Source organism: Onychomys torridus, chromosome 8 (assembly GCF_903995425.1).
Source record: "Onychomys torridus chromosome 8, mOncTor1.1, whole genome shotgun sequence".
In the NCBI taxonomy this organism is placed as follows: Eukaryota; Metazoa; Chordata; class Mammalia; order Rodentia; family Cricetidae; genus Onychomys; species Onychomys torridus.
In genome coordinates this window covers 94,639,140-94,660,838 of record NC_050450.1, presented here as the reverse complement: position 1 = coordinate 94,660,838, position 21,699 = coordinate 94,639,140, and positions in this window count along the sequence as shown.

The following is a 21,699-nucleotide window of genomic DNA, read 5'->3' as shown; positions in this document are numbered from 1 at the left end:
GATTAACAACACCCCATCCCCGTTCCTAGGTGCCTACAAAGTGAGCCATAGGCTCCAACACTGTACATGCATGTGGGTGCCTGTTGGGGCCAGAGAGAGCATCTGATTCACAGGAACTAAAGTTACAGGCGTTGTGAGTCTCCTGATGTGGGCACTGGGAGCTGAACTCGGGTCCTCCATATAGCAGCAGGCACTCTGAGCCATGGCTCCAGCCCAATACGGCTATTTTTTGATACTTAAGTTAGTTATATCATTAAGAATTCTTCTTGTGGGGCTGGAGAGATGGCTCAGAGGTTAAGAGCACTGACTGCTCTTCCAGAGGTCCTGAGTTCAATTCCCAGCAACCACATGGTGGTTCACAACCATCTGTAATGTCTGGTGCCCTCTTCTGGCCTGTAGTCATACATGCTGTATACATAATAAATAAATAAATCTTTAAAAAAAGAAAAAAAAAGAAAAAATTCTTGCAAAAACAAACAAACAACAACAACAAAAAACAAAAACAAGAGAGCAAGGTGGAGGGAGGCACTGAACAGGGTGATGTTGGTGCACGCCTTTAATCCCAACACTCAGGAGGCAGAGGCAGGCAGATCTTTGTGAATTCAAGGCTAGCCTGGTCTGCAGATAGAAGGCTAGGACAGCCAGAGCTACACAGAGAATCTCTGTCCCAAACAAACAAACAAACAAACAAAAAAGATGCTTCTTGGTATTCAAATTGATTAATTGGCTTGGCGGTGCTGGCACATGCCTTTGATCCCAGCACTAGGGAGGCAGAGCCAGGCAGATCTCTGTGAGTTCGAGGCCAGCCTGGTCTACAGAGAGAGATCAAGGACAGGCACCAAAACTACACAGGGAAACCCTGTCTTGAAACGAGAGAGAGAGAGAGAGAGAGAGAGAGAGAGAGAGAGAGAGAGAGAGAGAGAAATCAAAACTAGCCTCAGTTATATATTGGGTTTGAGGCCAGCCTGGGCTACATGACACTGTCTCACAAAAAGAAAAAGGAGTTGAGGGTACAGCTAGGCTGGTGGCAAAGGTCCGAAATTCCAGCACTAGAAAGGTAGGGCAGGAAGACAGAAGTTCAAGGCTGGTCTAGCACCTGGCCAGCCTGGGTTACATAGCAAGATCCTGTCTCAAAACCAGACAGACAAACAATTGCAGTTCTTTAAAGAAAGGAAGGAAGGAAGGAAGGAAGGAGGAAGGAAGGAAGGAAGGAAGGAAGGAGGAAGGAAGGAGCTGGGTAAAAAGCCCTATGAGTTTGCTTTTCATGGAATGAGCCTCAAGTCTAGAGTCTAAAGGAAGTTGGAAGTTTGAAAGCATTATTTTTTAATTTTTTAAAAATTTAATCTTTTATTACTTGGTGTATATGGGTATTCTGCCATGTGTGTGCCTGGTGCCTGAAGATCCCCTGGGACTGGAGTTACAGACAGTTGTAAGCTGTCATTTGGGGCTAGGGACTAAACTTCTGGAAGAGCATGCAGTGCTCTTAACCCCTGGGCTGTCTGTCCACCCCTGGGTTGTTATTGTTATTGTTATTGTTATTGTTGCTCTTCTTCTTTGTTTTGTTTTGAGTCAGGGTCTCCTGGGTAGCGATGACTGGCTTGGAACCTGATATGTAGACAAGGCTGGTCTTGAACTCACAGAGATCCACCAACCTGTGCTTCCCGAGTGCCACCCTACCTGGTAGAATTTTAACTTGGACTCCTTCCCCAGAGTGACTTCTGTCTTGCCTGGGCAGAGGGAAGTGCTGGGTTGGGGACTCTGTGGAGAAAGATGGCATTTTTGGGTGTCTGTAACTTTGGAAAGCAGCAGATTTGGTCTTGGCACACCAAGACCTCAGACAATACCAGGGAACATACTACCCACAGCTGTCAACAAACATTGCTAGGGTGCTTAGCTGACCCCAGAAAAGGGCAGATGCTTGTTCGAGGATGGCATAATAAATCGGAGGCGAGGTCTCACTTTGAAAAGGAGGAATTCATCCTTGGACCTGACACGTCCCTTGGAGCCAAAATTCATACCAAGTTCAAGGTTTCAGGACTCACAATTCTGCACCCTGCTGATACAGTGGACAGTAATTAACATAGCCAGTGTGGCCGAGGTGCCCTTTCTGCTGGGTGACGAGCCTATACTGATAACCTCATTCAATTTTTAAGAAATCTCAGGCTGGAGAGATGGCTCAGAGGTTAAGAGCACTGGCTTTTCTCCCAAAGGTCCTGAGTTCAATTCCCAGCAACCATATGGTGACTGAAAACCATCTGTAATGAGATCTGGTGCCTTCTTTTGGCCTGCAGGGATACATGCAGGCAGAATACTGTATACATAATAAATAAATCTTTAAAAAAAAGAAGAAATCTCTAATTACACGGCAGAAGTGTTCTGGGAAATATTTAATGAACAGTGAACATAGTTCAATATATATAAAAAATTTAAAATAGGGGGCTAGAGAGATGGTTCAACAGTTAATAGCATTTGCTGCTCTTCCAGAGGACCCCAATTCAGTTCCCAGCACCCAGTTGGGTGGCTCACAACTGCTTGTGTCTACAGCTTCAGGAGCTCTGACTCCCTCTTCTGGTGTCTACAGGTACTACATGTATATGATGCACAGACATACATGCAGGCTAAACACCAATACACATAAAAGAAAATAAATATATTTTTTAAAATATGAAGTCTTTTTTTAAAGATTTATTTATTATGTATACAGTATTCTGCCTGCATGTGTCCCTGCAGGCCAGAAGAGGGAGCCAGATCTCATTACAGGTGGTTGTAAGCCACCATGTGGTTGCTGGGAACTGAACTCAGGACCTTTGGAAGAGCAGTCAGTGCTCTTAACCTCTGTGCCATCTCTCCAGCACAAAAGTAAATAAATCTTTTTTAAAAAAGGAAAAAGATGACAGGTGGTGGTAGTGCAAGCCTTTAATCCTAGCACTCAGGAGGCAGAGGCAAGTGGATCATCTAGAGTTACATAGTGAGTTTGAGGCCAGCCTGGGTTACCCAAGATCCTGTCTCAAAGAATTAAAGACCAAAAAAAAAAAAAAAAAAAATCAGCAGAGTGGAACATCCCCTGTCTTAGCATTCAGGAAATAGAGGTAAAAGGATCAGGCATTCAAGGCCTGCTTCAACTATCTATCAAGTTTAAGACCTCCTGGGTTATGTGAGACCCTATTAAAATAAAATAAAATAATCACAACAAACAAAAATCCCGCCAAGAAAACCAAAACTCTGAAAAGTGAATTAAGTGTGTCAAAAACCTGAGAAAGAAGTTAGGATGAGCCATGGTGTGTGTGTGTGTGTGTGTGTGAGAGAGAGAGAGAGAGAGAGACAGACAGACAGACAGAGACACAGAGACAGAGACAGACTGGACTTGAACCTAGGGCCTCATAGACAAACACCTCAATCCTTTGTTTTTTGGGGTTTTTTTTGTTTTTGTCTTGTTTTTTGAGACAGGGTTTCTCTGTATAGCTTTGGAGCCTGTCCTGGAGCTCACTCTATAGCCCAGGCTGGCCTCGAACTCACAGAGATGCACCTGCCTCTGCCTCCCAAGTGCTGGGATTAAAGGCGTGCACCACCAACAACCAGCCTTGTTTTCTGTTTTGAGACATTGTTTTGCTAAATTGCTATTGCACCCTGCTAAACCACAGTTTATAGCTGAAAAACAAGAACAAAAACAAAAAAAAAAACGTTTAAATCTGGGGAGGGCCAGGTGTCTAATTTTTCTAATTATCCATTAGATGGCGCCATTGTTAAATTTCTGAAATTTCAAAAGTTCCAGGGAAGGAATCACACATCCAAACTTTGGCTTTTACTCCCTGGTTTTGATCCCCCACCCCACCCCACCACCCACCCACCCACCCACATCCACCCACACCCTCCCCTGCTCCCCCACCACTCCCCCCTCCCTATCACGTGGTGGAGGCAAGTAATATACTAATTGGTCCTGGGCTGGAAAGTTCCCAGGGATGCAAGGGAAGCCGGTCACACAGCATATTCCTTCCTCTAACTCTCCAAGCATCCCTTTTGGTGTTCTGATCGTCTCAGGTGGAAATGTCATCAGCTACTCTTGAATCACCTAGAATTTAGAGAAAGCTGAGATGGTTCGCTTGCTTGATTGCTTGTTTCCTTACCTCTCCGTCAGCAACACCTCTCCAATCTGTATTTCATAAATCTCATTGTCATTGGCATAGTGACATATGACTGGGACCCCCAGCGTTTGGGGACAGATATGGAAGGATCCAGAATTCAAGACCAGTCCAGGCTATGTAGAGACTTTGGAGGGCGGGGAGGCTTGGAGCTTGTTATGTAGACCAGGCTGGCCTTGAATTCACAGAGATCCACTTGCCTCTGCCTCCCAAGTGCTGGGATTAAAGCATGCACCACCACGCCCAGCTGTATTTTTCTATTTTTTAGGAAAGTTTTTGCTTGTTTAACATGGAGTGTATGTAAGTGCACCTCATGCATGCAAGTGCCTCTGGAGGCCAGAAGAGGGCGACAGATCCCCTTGAATTGGAGTCACTGGCACCGACTGAAGGTGCTGGGAATCACCGCAGCTCTCCAGACGTGACACACTTAAAAAACACTTTCCTGTCCCCCACCCCCAGCACTGAAGATTGAACTTAGAGCCTCAAGAATGTGGGGCAAGCCCCATACCACTGAACCACACCCCAACCCCCACTTCACTTTTGATTCTGAAACAGGCTCTTAGTAAGTTACCGAGGATTCCTCTGAACTCTGTAGCCCAGATAAGCCTCGAACTTGTCTGGGCTCTTTGTCAGCCACTCAGGTAGCTCGGATTACAGGCCTGAGTTAACAGCCATAGCTTGAAAATGCATCTTTTCCTATGAAATTCAAGTTTAACTGAGTATCCTCTATCCTGCTTTGTTTTGTTTTGTTTTTGTTTTTCGAGACAGGGTTTCTCTGTGTAGTTTTGGTGCCTGTCCTGGATCTTGCTCTGCAGATCAGGCTGGCCTCGAACTCACAGAGATCCGCCTGGCTCTGCTCCCGAGTGCTGGGGTCCTCTATTCTTATTTACTAAGTCTGGGGATTCTATATGCAGCTTGTGATCATCACCCTAGTTCAGTTTCAGAAGCTTTCCATCACTCCAGAAGTCCCTTCGTGCCCATTGGCCACCAATCCCCAAGCCCAAACAACCAGTGGTTTGTGTATGCCTCCTGTAAAATTCAAGATGACTGTTTTTTGGTTTGTGGTTTGTTTTGTCTGTTTGTTTTGAGACCGAGTCCCTCTATATAGCGCTGGCTGTCCTGGAACTCACTCTGTAGACCAGGCTGTCCTGGAACTCAGAGATCTGCCTGCCTCTGCCTCCTGAGCACTACCCTACACAGCTGAGATGACTATATATTTTTTAATATTTTTTTCTTTTTCTTTAATGTGCACATTTGTCTGTGTTGGACTCCCTGGAATTGGAGTTACAGACAGTTGTGAGCTTCTATGTGTATGCTGGGAACTGAACCTGGGTCCTCGGGAAGAGCAGCCAATGTTCTTAACTGCTGAGCCGCTTCTCCAGCCTGAGATGACTATATTTCTAAGTTGTGAGAAGTGGCTGTTGCACAATCTAGTTAATGCTAAATCATTTGCACATGGAATTTGGTTTCATTCTTCCAGTGCGACTAGAGGAAGCTGTCCATCCTGGAGTCGGCCTGGTGGCTTCTGGGTTGCAGGTAAGTGAGTTATTTCAGTCTCTTGGTGTTTCATAGCTGTGGAGAGGCTGAGAGTCCGCCAGCCTAGCAGTGAAGGTGGAATCTCTTCCGGTTCCAGGCAGGGCAGAGCAGGAAGGGAGGGGATGTTGCCTGGGCCAGTCTTGGAGTGGCATGACTGAAGGAAATATTGTAGATAATGTGCCTAGAACCGTGTGTGAGGGCTGGAGCACAGCCAGCCATGGACTTAGAAGCACATCTTTGCTAAACACCCATTAAGAGTCAAAGCATGGGGGGAGGGGGGCAGAGGAAGGCAGATCTCTGAGTTCGAGGTCAGCCTGCTTTACAAAGCAAGTTCCAGGACAGCCAGGGCTATGTCCTGACATGGGGTACTCAGGAAGATGGCTCCTGCTTGTTTAGTATTTAGGTATTATTCAACATGTGTGGGCGTTTTGCCTGCGCATATGTCTGTGCATCATGCGCATGCCAGATGTCCTGTGGCATTACAAACCCAGGCCCTCTGGGAGAGCAGCAAGTGCTTTTAACTGCTGAGCCGTCTCTCCAACCCTGACTCTGTTTTGTTTGTTTGTTTTTGTTTTGTTTTTCTGTTTTGCTTGAGACAGAATCTCACTCTGTAGCTCAAGCTGGTCTAGAACAAAGTAGAGTAGGCTAGTCTTGGATTCGCTACAATCCTCCTGCTTCAGAATCCCTAGTAGTAGGATTACGAGCATGCACCACTACAAGCAGCTGACTCTTGGTTTTTAATTATTATTTTTAAATTATTGTCCTGTGTGTGAATGAGTGTATAGTGTATATGTGTGAGCACACTTGCCACAGTGTGCATGTGGAGGTCAGAGGGCAACTTGGTGGAATTGGTTCTCGATTTCCACCTTTAGTTGGATTCTGGGGATGGAATGCAGGTTACAAGGCTTGACCTCTACCAACTGAAGCATCTCTCAGGCCCCTGACTTCTGCTTTAAAAAAACAAAAACAAAAACAAGTTGGGTGCGCAGGAGGTAGAGATAGGCAGATCTTTGTGAATTCCTGGCCAGCCTGGTCTACAGAGTGAATTCCAGAACAGCCAGAGAGCTACATAGTGAGACCTCTGTCCAGAAAACAAAACAAAACAAAACAACAGCTTGTATTTGTGTGTGTGCATGTGTGCGTCTGTCTGTCTGTGTGTGTGCGCGTGCAGGGGCACACAGGACATAGTGTACATGTGGAAAGTCAGGACAACTTGCTGGGATTACAGGCGCCTCCATTCTAGGCCCTGGTGGGACTTCTGTGCTTCTGAAGACACAGTCACAGTCCTGAGAGGCCCAGGCCTCCAACCACCCTGGCGCCTGGAGTGGGTTTGCAGGGAATCCAGAGAAGGGAAAAATCCTGCAGCTAGCTCCCTTCCCGGTGATTTATTACTATGGAAACTGAGCTCTCTTCCGCTGTCCCCGCTGCTGCTGCTGGGGGCGCATTGTTGATGCCACAGCAGTACAGGTCACAGTTCCTTCCTCTTTCCTGCTGCAGAAATGCCATAGTAACCTACGTGGCCGAGCACTGCCACTCACACCTGAAGGACCCGGGCTTGGGAAAAACAATCCGGCTGGATTCCCCTGGGCACTAGGGACCTTCTGGGTCAGCGAGGAGCAGAACAATGCTGGAGCGGAACAATGCAGCCTCAGGGGCCAGGCCTTCTCCTTCCTCCAGGGACCTCTGGAGTCAGGGGTTAAAAACGGATCTACAGGACCTAGGCAGGTAGCTGAAAACTGGAATATCAAGTCCCTCTGTGCAGGCAAATGCTCACTGTGGGTGCTACCAGTTTGGGGGGGGGGATGTAGGATTCTGTTCTCCAATTAAAGCTGTAAATGAGTTCTTTAAGTACCTACACTGGACTTGGGGACAAGAAGACATCAGGCAAATACTAAGAGGACCCTAGAGACGAGGGAGGAAGCTCCCTGGCTAGGATATTTCAACCCAATGCCAGGCTTGACAGTCACTGGCCATTCACATCACCAGGTCATGACCGACCTCAAGGCCTTAGGGTCTCTATCCACTGACCCAAGGAGGCACTGGGATAATGTTTGTCCCTGAGGAGGCAGAGAGCAACTCAGCAAGGCCTTGGGCCCAGCTCACCTCACCTCTTCTGGCCCAGAGGATGCTCCTCTGAGTGCTTAGGGACTCTAGGAAGCAGGTGACTTCCACACTACCATCCTCGGTCTGAAGGGTCTCACAAAGCTCTGCACAATTGAAGGCCTTGGGAGTGTCCCTAGATGCTGCTATAAGCCAACCACATTGGCCTCAGCACTTAAATCCTCTAAGGGCAGGAGACTGCCTTTTGTTTTGTCTGGGTTTTTTGTTTGTTTGTTTTTGTTTTTAGTTTTTCTTTTTCTTTCTTTTTTGTTTGTTTGTTTTTTCGAAACAGGGTTTCTCTGTGTAGCTTTGTACCTTTCCTGGATCTTGCTCTGTAGACCAGGCTGGCCTCAAACTCACAAAGATCCGCCTGCCTCTGCTCCTGAGTGCTGGGATTAAAGGCGTGCGCCACCACTGCCCTGTCTTAAACACAGCCAGGACATTCACATGGACTCCATTCACAGATCTGAGTCTCCTGGGTTCTATGTGTGCTCTTTGGTGTCTGAGTATGGGTGATGTTCTGTGTAGGTTCATGTACCAGAAAATGAGTGAAGACTCGGGATAGGGAGAGTCCAGGGAGATGGTTCAGTGGGTGAAATACTTGCTGCGGAAATCTGGTTACTCACTGGAATTTGATTCTTAGAATACATGTAAAAGTGGAAGGAGAGAATCGTCTCCACAAAGTTGTCCTTGACCTCCACATATATGATGTGGCTTCCATATGCCCAAACATCATACACATACAAGAATAAATAATAAATATATGTATATATATTTATATTTATACATATGTACATATATATATTTTTGGAGACATGGTCTCAACCATGTAGCCTTGACTGACCTGGAACTCACTCTGTAGACTAGGCTGGCCTTGAACTCACAGAAATCTACCTGGCTCAGTCTCCTGGGTGCTGGGATTAAAAGTGTACCCCATCGTGCCTGGCTGATAATACATTTTTTTTTTTTTTACAATAGTGAGGGAAAAAAGACATTGAACCATTACAGTAGTATAAGAATCCCTCATCTGTCCCCAGGTAGTCACCCCACTTCCTCCTGTTCCCAGTCCTAACATCTGCTGCTATTACAGACTGTGTGTATCCCATATCCAAAATGCTTGGGATCCAAAGTACTTTAGATTTTTTTCAATTTATTTTTCAGATTTTGGAATATTTCACATGTGATATGTAGAGATGAAATAGTCTCAAGATGGGACCCAAGTCTATATACAAATGTTATTTGTTCACTTTGTATTTTATGTACATAACCCAAAGATAATTTTATATTGTATCTTAAGCAGTCTTGTGCAGGACACACAGTTTTGCATTGTTGAATGTGTCTTTCTCTGTCCAGCCAGCCAGCTCCCAAACAATGATATGGAGACATCTTTTTTTTGGGGTGTGTGTGACATCTTACTAATTATGAAAGCTCGGCCTTTAGCTTAGGCTTGCCACCAGCTGGCTCTTACAGCTCAAAGGAATATGCTTCTATTAATCTACATTCTGCCACATGGCTTTTTCACTTCTCCTCCATTGTATGTGTCCAACTTGTTCCATGTCCCCTGGTGTCTCCATCATAATCCTCACACCTAGATTCCTCCTCCTCTTCCTCTCTCTCCACAGAAATCCCGCCTTTCTCTCTTGCCTAGCGACTGACCACTCAGCTCTTTATTAAACCAATCACAGTAATACATCTTTACATAGTGTACAACTATTCCATACCACATTGTAGATTCCACACCATGGCATTGTGTTGGCACTCAAAGATTTTCCAGTTTGGGAGCATTTTGGGTTTCTGCATTTTGGATAAGGGGTGCTCAATCTGTAATCTATCCTCTTTCTGTGTAGCTTTATTTTTGACATTTTAAAAAAATGTTTCATAGATTGGATCATATCTAGGGAGATTAGCTTTTTTGTTTGCTTGGTTTATTTTTATTTTTTTTTTCTTGGCACAATCCCTGGGAAATTCACCCATAAGTTGTGTGTATCTAGATTCGGTCCCTTTTTGTCATAGAATAACATCTTGTAGTCTGGATATACTGCCATTTGTTTGGTCAATCATCCACTGAAGGACATCTAGTTTCTCAAAATACAAAAACAAAAAACTGGAATTGAAAATCCACTTGCTGTGACCATTCATGTACAATGTGTGTGTGTGTGTGTGTGTGTGTGTGTGTGTGTGTGTGTGTGTACTCAGGCATTTATGTGGTTGGAAGCCTTTGTCAGAGTGAGAGACTAAAGGTCAGTGGACAACTTTGTGGAGTCTGTTTTCTCCTTTCCACCCTTAAGTGGGGTTCCTAGAAGTGAATTCAGCTCACGAGGGTTGCAGCTTTGAGTGGCAAGTGCTTGTACCCTCCTGGACATCTCTCTCTCTCTCTCTCTCTCTCTCTCTCTCTCTCTCGCCTTTTTGAGACAGGGGTCTCTATGTAGCCTGGCTGTCCTGGAACTTGCTTTGTAGACCAGGCTAGCCTCAAACTCTCAGAGAGCCACCTGCTTCTGCCTCTGGAATTAAAGGTGAACCCCACCATGCCCAGTCCTCTCAGCTACCTCAACTGGTTCATTTTTTAAAAAATTTATTAAATTAAAAAAAAATTTAGGGGTTGGGGATTTGGCTCAGTGGTAGAGTGCTTGCCTAGCAAGCATAAGGCCCTGGGTTTGGTCCTCAGCTATGGAAAAAAATAAATTTAGTGTGTGTGTGTGGCATTAGAGGACATCTTGTTTGAATTGCTTTTGTCCAGCATGTGGGTTCCAGGGATTGAACTCAGGTCCTTAGTCTTGGCAGCAGGTGCCTTTACCCACTGAGCAGTCTTGCCAGCCTCATAAGCTAGCTGCTCTATGTTCAAAGAGTTCTAACTAAGCAGGCACTGGAGGTCTGGGAAGGTCCTCCCTGAGCCCTAGAATACTCTCCCACTCCAGTTTTAGCAGTGTTCTTGTGGTTCCTGGTGCACACCTTTAATCCCAGCAATCGGGAGGCAGAGCCAGGTGGATCTCTGGGAGTTCAAGGCCAGCCTGGGCTACAAAGCAAGTTCCAGGAAAGGTGCAAAGCTACACAGAGAAACCCTGTCTTGAAAAAAAAAAAAAAAGTTTTAATGTATCTATTTATTTTGATTGTGTTTAATCAGGTAAAGAAGCTGTGAGGAAGCAGGAAGCAGAGAGACAGCTATAGGGAACGGAGTGAAGGATTACATCCTAGTGTAACCTCAGTGACTAAATATTTCATAGTCGGCGTGTTTGCACATTTTCAGGCTTTGGCCCCTTCAGCTAGGTTCTAGGCCAACCTTTTTTCAATGGTGTGGCATTTCAAGATGTCTGAAATGCTTTTCTTCTGTGGACCCAGAGGACTCAAGGGTTAGTCAGCCAGCAGGAGTTCCAACTAACTCCCCCCAATGCGTGACTAGCGTCTGTGGGTGCTTGGGGCGAGTGCACTGGTCTCCTGGATGAGAGGCTCCGCTCCTATCTCTTGTAAGGAAATGAGGGTGACTAGGTGTGGCGGCACACCTCTAATCCCAGCATCGGAGAGCCGAAGCAGGGGGATTAAGAGTTCCAAGCTATTCGGTTTTGGGGAGGGGAGGGTGGTTCGAGATGGACTAAGGGGTTCATTGGAAGGGTAATTAACATCACCGACAGAGAGGCATCGTGGAGGCTCCCACAGCCCCCATTGCAGAAGTGAGGTATCATCTTTTTGAGGATAGGGAAGGCTTCACGGCATAAACCTGCAGCCAGGCTCTCTGATTCCCAGTCAGGAGAGAGGGAAGGGGAGCGGGCGCAGGGTGTGGCAACAATACTCTCTTTGATAGTAACTCACTTCCTGGGTGAGAGATGCTGGCACTGGGACCTCTGTTACTAGGGTCATGCAGAGGGTGTCTCAGGGTGCCTGCTGCTGCTATCTGTGAGAAGACACTGCTGTAGATGGAGCAGGGAGAAAGAAGAGGGAGGGAGGGAGGGAGGGAGAGAGGGAGGGAGGAAGGGTGTACAGAAGGAAATAATAGTGTTTGAGGTGGGCATGGTAGTGCACATCTGTAATGCCAACACTCTGGAAGAAGAGACAGAAAGATCCATGTCTCAAGCCAGCTTGGGCTATATATCTAAACCCTGTCTCAACAATAAATAAATAAATTTATTATTATGTATGAAACAAAAGGTCTATAGAAGTCTTTGTTTTTGTTTTGTTTTGTTTTGTTTTTGAGACAGAGTTTCTCTGTGTAGCTTTGACTGTCCTGGAACTCACTCTGTAGACCTGTCTGGCCTTGAACTCACAGAGATCCCCCTGCCTCTGCCTCCTAAGTGCTGGGATTATAGGTGTGCGCCACCACTGCCCCATTAGTTAGTGTTGTGTAACAAGCTTTCTTGTTGGACTGACTATCTTCGGTTTGCCAGCCCCCAAATACTGACACAAAGACTTATTAACTATGAAAGCCTGGCTTAGGCTTGTCCCACTAGCTCTCAAACTTAAATTAACCCTTCTCTATTAATCTACATTTGGCCACGTGGCTCGGGTACCTCTGCTCTGTACCACATGTCTGATTTCTTCAGAATCTCTTGGTGTCTACCTGGCGTAATCCACACATCTAGATTCCTCCTCCTCTTCCTCTCTCTCCCAGAAACCCTGCCTGTCCTCTCCTGCCTAGCTACTGGCCATTCAGCTCTCTATTAAACCAATCACAGTGATACATCTTCATACAGGTAAACAAATATTCCTTAATAGTCTTGTTTTAAAGAATAATTCTTAAGAGTAAAATCACAATCTCAAACATGTATAAAATAAACATTTATGAAATATTTTCTTATCAACTAACGCAGTCAGAGAATCGTCATTTGCCTGCGCGTGCATGTGTGCGTGTGTGCGTGCGTGCGTGCGTGCGTGTGTGTGTGTGTGTGTGTGTGTGTAATCTTAGCACTGGCTGAGATAGAAGGATTGCCATAAATCTGAGGCTATCCTGAGCTATATAGAGAGTTTGGGGCCAGCCTGGGCTACAGAGTGAAACCCTGTCTCAAAAACCAAACCAAACCAAACAAACAACAAAATAATATATATGCATATATGATTAGCTAGATGATGGACTAGCAGATCAGTTCCTCTGTAGATACCTATCTGCCATGAAAGATGGTGAAATGAATTTGCTTAATGGATGTCAAGTCATTCCATGTGATTAGGACAGTAATGAACTGCACCATCCCTATGCCATACAAGTTGTGTTTTTCTGGATGTCAATCATCGGTGTCACTGCCAGAATTCTACAATCTAGGGAGATATAGAGTATTCAAAGACAGTGGAAGGCACAATCTATAGAATCAGACAGCCTATAAGAGTGCACTCCAGGGCTGGTGAGATGGTTTGTGAGGTAAGGGTGCTTTGCCACCAAGATCAACAATTTAGAATCAATTCCTAAGACCCCCAGAGTAGGGGAAAACCAACTCTCTCAAACTGACCTTTGACCTTTGCATGTATGTTGTAGCAAGTGCATGCTCCCCTGTACTAAATAAGTAGATGTAATGTTTTTCCGTGCAAAATTGCACTTGACATTGACTAGCTTTTATTAGAGGTAACCAAGAATGTTGTTGATTTATCACAAAATCTTCCCCAACTTTTCCTGGTAGTTGTTAATTTGATATAAAGTTAAGTCAAAAGGGTAGCATTTGAAATTACCTAGGTCTCTAAAGACCACCCCCCACTCCCCTCCTCCTCTCCCTCTCTTCTCATGTAGTCTGGGCTAGCCTTGAGTTTAGAAGGTAATGAAGTATGACCTTGAACTCCTGATCCTCTTACCTCTGACTCCTGAGTGCTGGAATTACTGGCTTGAGGCACTGAACCTGTTTTTTTTGGTGCTGGGGATCAAACCCAGGGCTTTAAGAATACTAGACAAGCCCTTTATCAGCTGAGTTACATCCCTGGCCCTCCTTGGTGACTTTTCTTATGCTAAGACCCATGCTGGCCTTGTAAAGATCCATCTTTCTGGACGAGCTAGGGCGTGAGGAAGACTTGGGTCCAAGAGCTTGGCGCCTTTCCATGCTTGTGAGATGGAGGAAGATTAGTCTTCAGCCTTTGTCAAGTAGATGTGTAACACAGGTTATTTATAGAGCCACTTAAAAAATGAAGCCATCTCCCCTGCCTGTTTGTAGCCACATGTCATGCCCGACACAAAAGATCAGGAAATTCCTTCAGCTCTGTGCACTCAGGCTCTGAGACCTCCGCCCTCCCTTCATGGAGCATCTGAGTGGGTACTCTGACACCATCAGCATGGCTACGGAACTAAAATGATCCAACAAAGTGCCCATGTATAGAGGACAAAGGGGCTTGGGCTGGGGGAAGGGTCCCTGTGCACAAGGTTTCCAACCTGTGCGATGGACTTCCTGAACCTGTAAGAATGTATTGCAAATATGTGGCCTGTGCTGGCCACTGTAGGAAGCCGCAGGAGCAGGGAGGGTAGATGGTTGACTTGATCTAAGTACTATGCCATAGTCACTCATGAGAAAACAGTAGCAGTGCAGGGGGGATGTGAGGAGTGGGTCACTTTTGCCAGGAAATCTTGTAAAAAGCCGTCACATCTGTGGTGTTGTTCTCCCCCACTTTTGTGCTGGAAATCAAACCCAGGACCCTGTACACACTGGGTGGATGTTCTACACCTGAGCTACAGATCCAGCAGTGAAAGTCTTCTAAAAATTGGCATGGAGGTACATGATTACAATCCCAGCACTTAGAAGGCTGAGGCAGGAGGCTTGCTCTGAGTTTAAAGCCAGAAGGGATTCCATGAGACCTTATTGTAAACAAAACAAAAACTGCCAAAGTCTTCATGTGAGCCATGAAAAAGCATGTCGAATGGGACAGAGACAACGGCTAGGCAGGCTGGGAGTGAGCCCCAAGGGTCTTCCTTCCTGATGTGTGACAGTTTCCTCTACTTGAAACATTCCATCCTGCAGGGAAGCTCTTTGAGCAGGAAGGTAAACAAACACAAAATAGCTTCAGGAAGTCCCTGAAACTGAGCAGATTCACTAGGCCCCTCCCTGTCAGAGTAAGCAATAAAGACTACTGAGAGTCCCTTTCAGACAAGCCAAGCTGTGAAGAGGACTCTGAGACCAGAGAAGCTGCTCAGAGGAAGCAGAAACCAGCCTGGCTGCCTAGAAGAGGTTTAGATCACTGGGTCACTTGGAAAGGACACTTCCCAGCCTGTTGGACTGCCTACAAGCTGTGTAGTATGCTTCAGGTTCCAAGCTTCTTTGAGCTGTCACCCCTGCTGAGATGGGCTTTGATCATGCAGCTGTCTTTGAGACATTTCTGCTCCTCTCAGTTACCCTTCACCCATATTCCTGTAAGTAACTCCAATAAAACCCATGGTTTACCAAGCTGGACTCTGGTCTGTTATGGGCTTCCTTTCTGGAGTGAGTAGAAGTGTCTCATCTCCCCAGGAAAAGTCTGGTCACACAACATGTCTCTGCCTCCCTAGCTTATTTACATATGTGCTGGAAATCAAACCAAGGCCCTTACTTTTGCATGACAAGCTGAGTACTGATGTCACAGGTTGGAACCCCTATATCCAGTTTATGCAAGGCTCTGCCAACTGAGCCACACCCCAGCCCTGATTTTGTTTTTTTGAGACAGGGTGTGGTTATGAATCCCAGTCTGCCCTAACATGTTTCTTGGTATTTTAATGAACCTTTTCTTTTTCTTTTTTTTTTTCTTTTCTTAAATTCTCAGAGTTGGTTTGCAGAAATGGGGCAAACTGTAGAGTGGGCAGCGTGAAGCCAGCCATTACTCTGTGCCCCCACCTCTTGGATTCTGCTTTATTCTTGATGATTTATCATTATTTATTATGAATTTTTATTTATCATTTTTATTTTATTTATTTATTTTAAATTTTAGTTTTATTATTTATTTACTATTATTTCTTATTCTATATTATTATGTCCTTATTACAGCCCAGCAATCCCAGGTTTCAGAAATGGCTGCCAACTTTTCCTGGACCATTAGCAAGGCACTAACACTGCTGGGGCAGTGTGATGTGTATAGAGATAGGGTCTCCTGTATGTCAGGCTGGCCTCAAAAGTGCCATGTAGCAGAGGATGGACTCGAACTCCAGATCTTCCTGCCCCTACCTCCCAAGAAAAAGTTGCAGACTTGGGGACTTAGAAATTCCTACATACAAGCAGCTACTGGGTTCTACCTACTGCAGCAGGGTCCTTCCTGCTGGGAGGGAGCAAACTGGTTAGCCCCCTCATGTGCCCCTCTCCCCGCTGAGGCCAAAGGGGTTCAAAGCTTGAAGGCCAGAAGTCTGAAGAGACTCTGGACTTAGGCTAATGGTTCCATATCCTTCCTTCCTTCCTTCCTTCCTTCCTTCCTTCCTTCCTTCCTTCCGTTCCTTCCTTTCTTCCTTCCTCTTTCTTTCCCACTCCCCTCTTTCCTTTCCCGACAGGAACCCAGGTCCTTGTATCTCCTTTGCAAGTGTCTTGTCAGTGAGCCTCCTTCCCAGACCCTAACACCCTAACAGTCCAGTTTCAGCCTCCTGTGCACAGTGGGCTTGGGGGAAGGTGTGGCTAGAGAACTTAATGGGTATTTGTCAGCTTGCTCAGCAGCCAACTGAAACGTCTGGATCAAAGCCTGGTGATAAGCTAGTGACTGCCTGTCCTTTCAACCAGTGTTACTGTTTGTACCCAAGGTTCTCCAGCTGACCTTTAGATAACCACAGCCATTTCTCCCAAGCTATTCCTGGCAGGGTAAACTGCTCCTTAACTTTTCGATAAACCAATTAGAGGCTTCCTCTTATTTTACCAAATTTCCTTTTTTCTGAGATAGAAAGGAGAGAGAAAGAAGGCAGGGGACAAAAAACACTCCCGAGTTTGACTGTTAATAGCATCACGGTTGCTATGGTAGCAAGAACGCCCCGCCCCCATCTACTGCATTCCAGTGTCCAGACTCAGGAGGGAGAACTTCAGTGGGTAAAGCGCTTGCTGTGTGTGCAAGCATCGGGATCTGAGTTCAGATCCTCAGCACTTATATAAAAACTGGTGTGGTGTCAGCTATCTGTGAGTTTGAGGCCAACCTGACCTGGTCTACAGATTGAGTTCCAGGACAGCCAGGGCTAAACAAAGAAACCCTGCCTTAAAAGAGAGAGAGAGAGAGAGAGAGAGAGAGAGAGAGAGAGAGAATCACCAGGCATAATGATACCTGCCTGTAATTCAGGTACAGTGGAGGTCCAGGCAGCGTTGGAGGTGCAGCCCGAGGACCAGGAAATGCTATATAGTGCTTAGTCAGGACTCTAGGAAACCCTGTCTGATGTAAACAACGGTGAAAACTAACCAGACAGGCAAGAGAGTAGTAGAGGAGCCTGTCCTGTAGGCAGAGAGCATTGTCGAGCGTGGAGGTGGAGGGAGATGGAAGGAGGGAGGAAGGGAGAATGGACGGCAGAGAAAGAATGGACCGCTCACATCTCTCACATGGGGCCTTCCATTTTGGGGCCTCCCAGCACTCACTCAGCCTGGAAAATATGACTCAGTGTGGAAAGATCTGCTGATGAACCAGCCTCCCACAAAGCTCTGGAAGGCAGGGCAGCCATCTGCCCCTTTCCTAGGTGTCCAGCCCAGAGCCACTCCATGTCCCATGGCTCCCTCCCTGGACCTCTGGCTCCAGTCCTGTTGTGGAGAAGCATCTGACCCCTCGAAGTTTCCAGCCTCACCCAGTGCTCTCTGGTTTGAGAAAGCAATGATATTGGGAAACAGATTACTTCAGCCCTGGAGAGGCCTGTTATTTCTGTGCAGGGTGCTCCAGAGATGGGCTTCACCCCCAAGAGGTCCTGAGGAGGCTGACATCAACACAGGATGTTCAGTGACTGTTGAGTCCCAAACGAATTGGCTTTTATAAGATAGGATTCTGAGAAGCTAGCTGGAATCACCTTCTGGCCCTTGATTGCCACACCTGTAACATGGATCACGACACTCCATGTGGGAGGCTGAGAATGGCCCCAAAGTATGAAGTCCTGATTCCCATCCTGTGTGATGTTACCCTATGTATGGGTTAGTCCCTTGGGCTGCTGTATGTAATACCATAGAGTTATTGAAAATAGAAATGCTGGATGTGGGGACTAGAGAGATAGCTAGGTGGTTAAGAATATTTACTGCTCTTGCCTGGCGGTGGTGGTGGCGCATGCCTTCAATCCCAGCACTCGGGAGGCAGAGCCAGGCAGATCTCTGTGAGTTTGAGGCCAGCCTGGGCTACCAAGTGAGTTCCAGGAAAGGCGCAAAGCTACACAGAGAAACCCTGTCTCAAAAAACAAAACAAAACAAAACAAACAAACAAAAAAAAAGAGAAAAAAAAAAGAACAACAAAAACAACAGAGAGAAGAGAAGACAGGAAAGGAGAGAAAAGAAGGGAGAAGAGGAAGGAAGGAGGGAGGCAGGGAGGGAAGAAGGAAGGGAAGGGGGAAGGAAGGAAGGAGGGAGGGAGTCCCTCCCCTCCATTCCCATCTCCTCCAGGGCCAAGACTCCCCTGGGGATTCATTTAAACCTGATGGATTCAGTACAGGCAGCTCCAGTCTCCTCCTATGCTGAGCAAAGTGTCCCCATATAAGCCCAAGGTTCCAAACAGCCAGCTCATGCACTAAGGACAGGTCCTGGTCCCACTGCCTGGGTGCCTCCCAAGCAGTTGAAGCTATTCAGTTGTCTCACTTATCCAGAGGGCCTGCTCCAGCTGGGGGCTCCACAGCCTTCTGTTCTTATAAAACACATCTCAGGTATTCTGAAGGTGTACATTGAGGCCTGAGGACCATGATGTATATATAGTACTCTCCCACAGCTCATATCAAGCAGGTCAGAGCAAGGAATGATTTTCTAGGTGGAAACCATCATTTTTTGGCTCTTGCCTTGAGACAGAGAAGACTAATCCTTGCTGAAATGTCTTCAGTGACCCTATTAGCCCCAAAGGGTGGTGCGTCACACACAGCATGGCAGGCTAGACTTGTTGCTGCGTACTGGATGCAAGCAGTGGTGTTAGGGAGCAAGGAGTTCCCCACATAGTGAGTTCAAGGCTGACCAAAGCGATATGAGATCCTGTTCCTAAAACAAAGAAGGGAGGGAAGGAGGGAGGGAGAAAGGAAGGATGGAGGGAGAAAGGAAGGAGGGAGGGAGAAAGGAAGGAGGGAGGGAGAAAGGAAGGAGGGAGGAAGAAAGGAAGGAGGGAAACTTTTCGTTGTCCCACCCAGGTCCTGGAGTCCTGTAGCCACTTTTAAATAATCATTCAGAGGCTTATATTAATTACAAACTGTTTGGCCTATGACAAAGGCTTATTACTAGCTAGCTCTTACATCTTAAATTAACCTATTTCTATTAATCTGTGTATTGACGTGTGGCTGGTGGCTTACTGTACTTTTACATCTTGCTTCTTAAGCATCTCCATGGCATCTCCCAGACTTCTCCCTTCTTCTCCTGTATCTCTGCTTGGATTTCCCGCTTGCCTCTATCCTGCCTTGCCATAGGCCAAAGTGGCTTTATTTATTAACCAATGGGAGCAACACATATTCACAGTACAGAAAGACATCCCACATCACAAGGAAGGAAGGAAAAGGCACCATCAAAGCAGAAATAATCCAATTCTATCAATACAGTCATTCCAGTCACTAGCCTAGACAAACATCAGACTAATGCTCCTTGGGATTTTTTTGTTTGTTTTTGTATTGTTTTGGGACAGAATCTCACAGTGTGGCCCTGGCCTGGAACTCCAGTCTAGCCTTGAACTCATAGAGTTCTGTCTGTGTGCCTCTGCCCCTGGAATCCTGGAATTAAGGGTGTGTGCCACCAGACCTGACTCTTGTGTTTTGTTTGTTTGTTTTGAGACAGGGTCTTCTGAAGTCCAGTCTGTCCTTAAACCGCACTCTGTGGCCAAGAATGACCTTTAACCTCTGATCCTCTGCTGCCATCTCCCAAGTGGGGTTACAGACATGCCCCTTGCACCTGAGTTATGCAGTGCTGAACATCGAACCCCAGTCTTGCTGAATGCTAGGCAAACACTCTACCAGCTGAGCTGCAGCTCTCTAGTCTCTAATGTTTTTTTACTTATTATTATCATTTTTTTTTCAAGACAGGGTCTCTCTGTGTAGTCCTGGCTGTCCTTGCTCTGGAACTTGCTCTGTAGACCAGAATGACCTCGAATTCAGAGATCCACCTGCCTCTGTCTCCTGAGTGATGGGATTAAAGGCGTGCGCTATCATCACCCAGCTGCTTTTAATTTTTTAAAATTTATGTGTATGTATGTGTCTATATGAGTGTCTGCTGTGTGTGTGTGTGTGTGTGTGTACTCAGAGGCCAGAAGAGAGCATTGGTTCCCTGTGGCTAGAGTGAATGTCAGGTGTGAGCTATCTGATGTGGTCCTCCAGAGGTGTGCAAATGCTCTTCACCACTGAGCCATCTCTCTAGCCCCCTGACTAGTGTGCTTCTTGAAGGCTTCCCCTGTGATCATTGACGTGTCAGTGTACTTGAGGAGAACAGGCTGTCACCACACGCTGTAGGGAGGGCCTGACATGGAGAAGATGAAGGAGGTAAAGGGCCACGCAGGAAGTCCTCTCAGTTGAGAGAGTGTGGGGAAATCTTTAGAGAAACTGACATCTGCAATGAGTTAGGAGAAATGAGTAATACTTAGTCAGCAAAAAGGAGAGGAAGGGATGCTTCAATGAGCAAATAGTGATGGGAAAAGCCTATGATGCATTCTGGGAACACTACATTTCAGCAACCAAAGCCTAGCATAGGGAAGGATAGAGTGGTGAGGTGGTTCCAAGCTAGAGGGGTCAGCAAGGGCTGCTGGGTAAGGGAGGCTTAGGGTCTGCCTTTCCCCTCAGTGTTACAACCATTCAAACATCAAAGTGGAAGAAACCCATTTATAGGCTAGAACATTCCCTAGGAGACAAGGCTGCACACATCTGTCATCACAGGGAGAACTGTGTTCAAAGGTAGCCTGGGGAATTTGGCCAGCCCTTGCGTCCGAATAAGGGAAGGGATGAAGAAGGGGAAGAGGGAAGGGGTAGAGCACAGCTTGGCATTCCTGACACCCTCGCAGCGCGCTGGGACTGGAGAGATAGCTCAGCAGTTAGGAGCTGAGCAATCCTGAGGACTGGAGTTCAGATCCCAGGAGTGAAGCAGCATCAGTTCTGGAGGACCTGACACCCTCTCTGGCCCAGGCACACACAGGTACACAGACACCCTCCCAAGACACACGTATTCATACTCTCATGAAGATCCATAAATAAAGGGGGTGCAGAATGGTTCACTGGGTAAAGGTGCCAGCTGCCAAGCCTGATGCCCTAAGTTTGATCCGAGTTTGATCCTGGGACCCTCATGGTGGAAGGAGAGAATTCCTACAGGTTGGCCTCTGACCCCACCCCCACCCCCCCCAAACACACAGCACACACATGCACTCTACCCCACTTCCACATACACAAATAAATAAATTAAAAAAAAAAAAAAGGTTGGGGGTTGGGGAAGACAGAACTCCCTATGGTCTAGTAGAGACTACATATACAAACATACACCTATGTGTGGCCAAAGGGGGCTCTGAACGGTGCTAGCTAGGTCAGTGATTGGAGCCCACTGCAGAGGCTGAAGAAAGTCCCTATTTCTACTGAATCATGAGCCTCATGCCTGGGTAATGATGCTCCTCACAACACCAGTCGTTGTCAGAAAAACTAGCTATGGAAGGTCAGGAGGCCCAGATTTATGCTGCGTGGACGCAGGCCCCTTGGGGGAGCCCACAGGAAAGGCAGACAGGCCTTACTGGGTATCCTGCAAAAGCACTTTGGTAGAAGCCAAGGGGAGAACCCCTCACCTTGTTGGAGGAAGGAGTGCGTAAACCCAGATGAGGCAAGAGACTCAAGAACTCTGAGGCAAATGTCACTTCTGGCTTTTTGTTGTTTTCTCCTCTTCTAGACAAAGCCACTGGATTCCGTGGT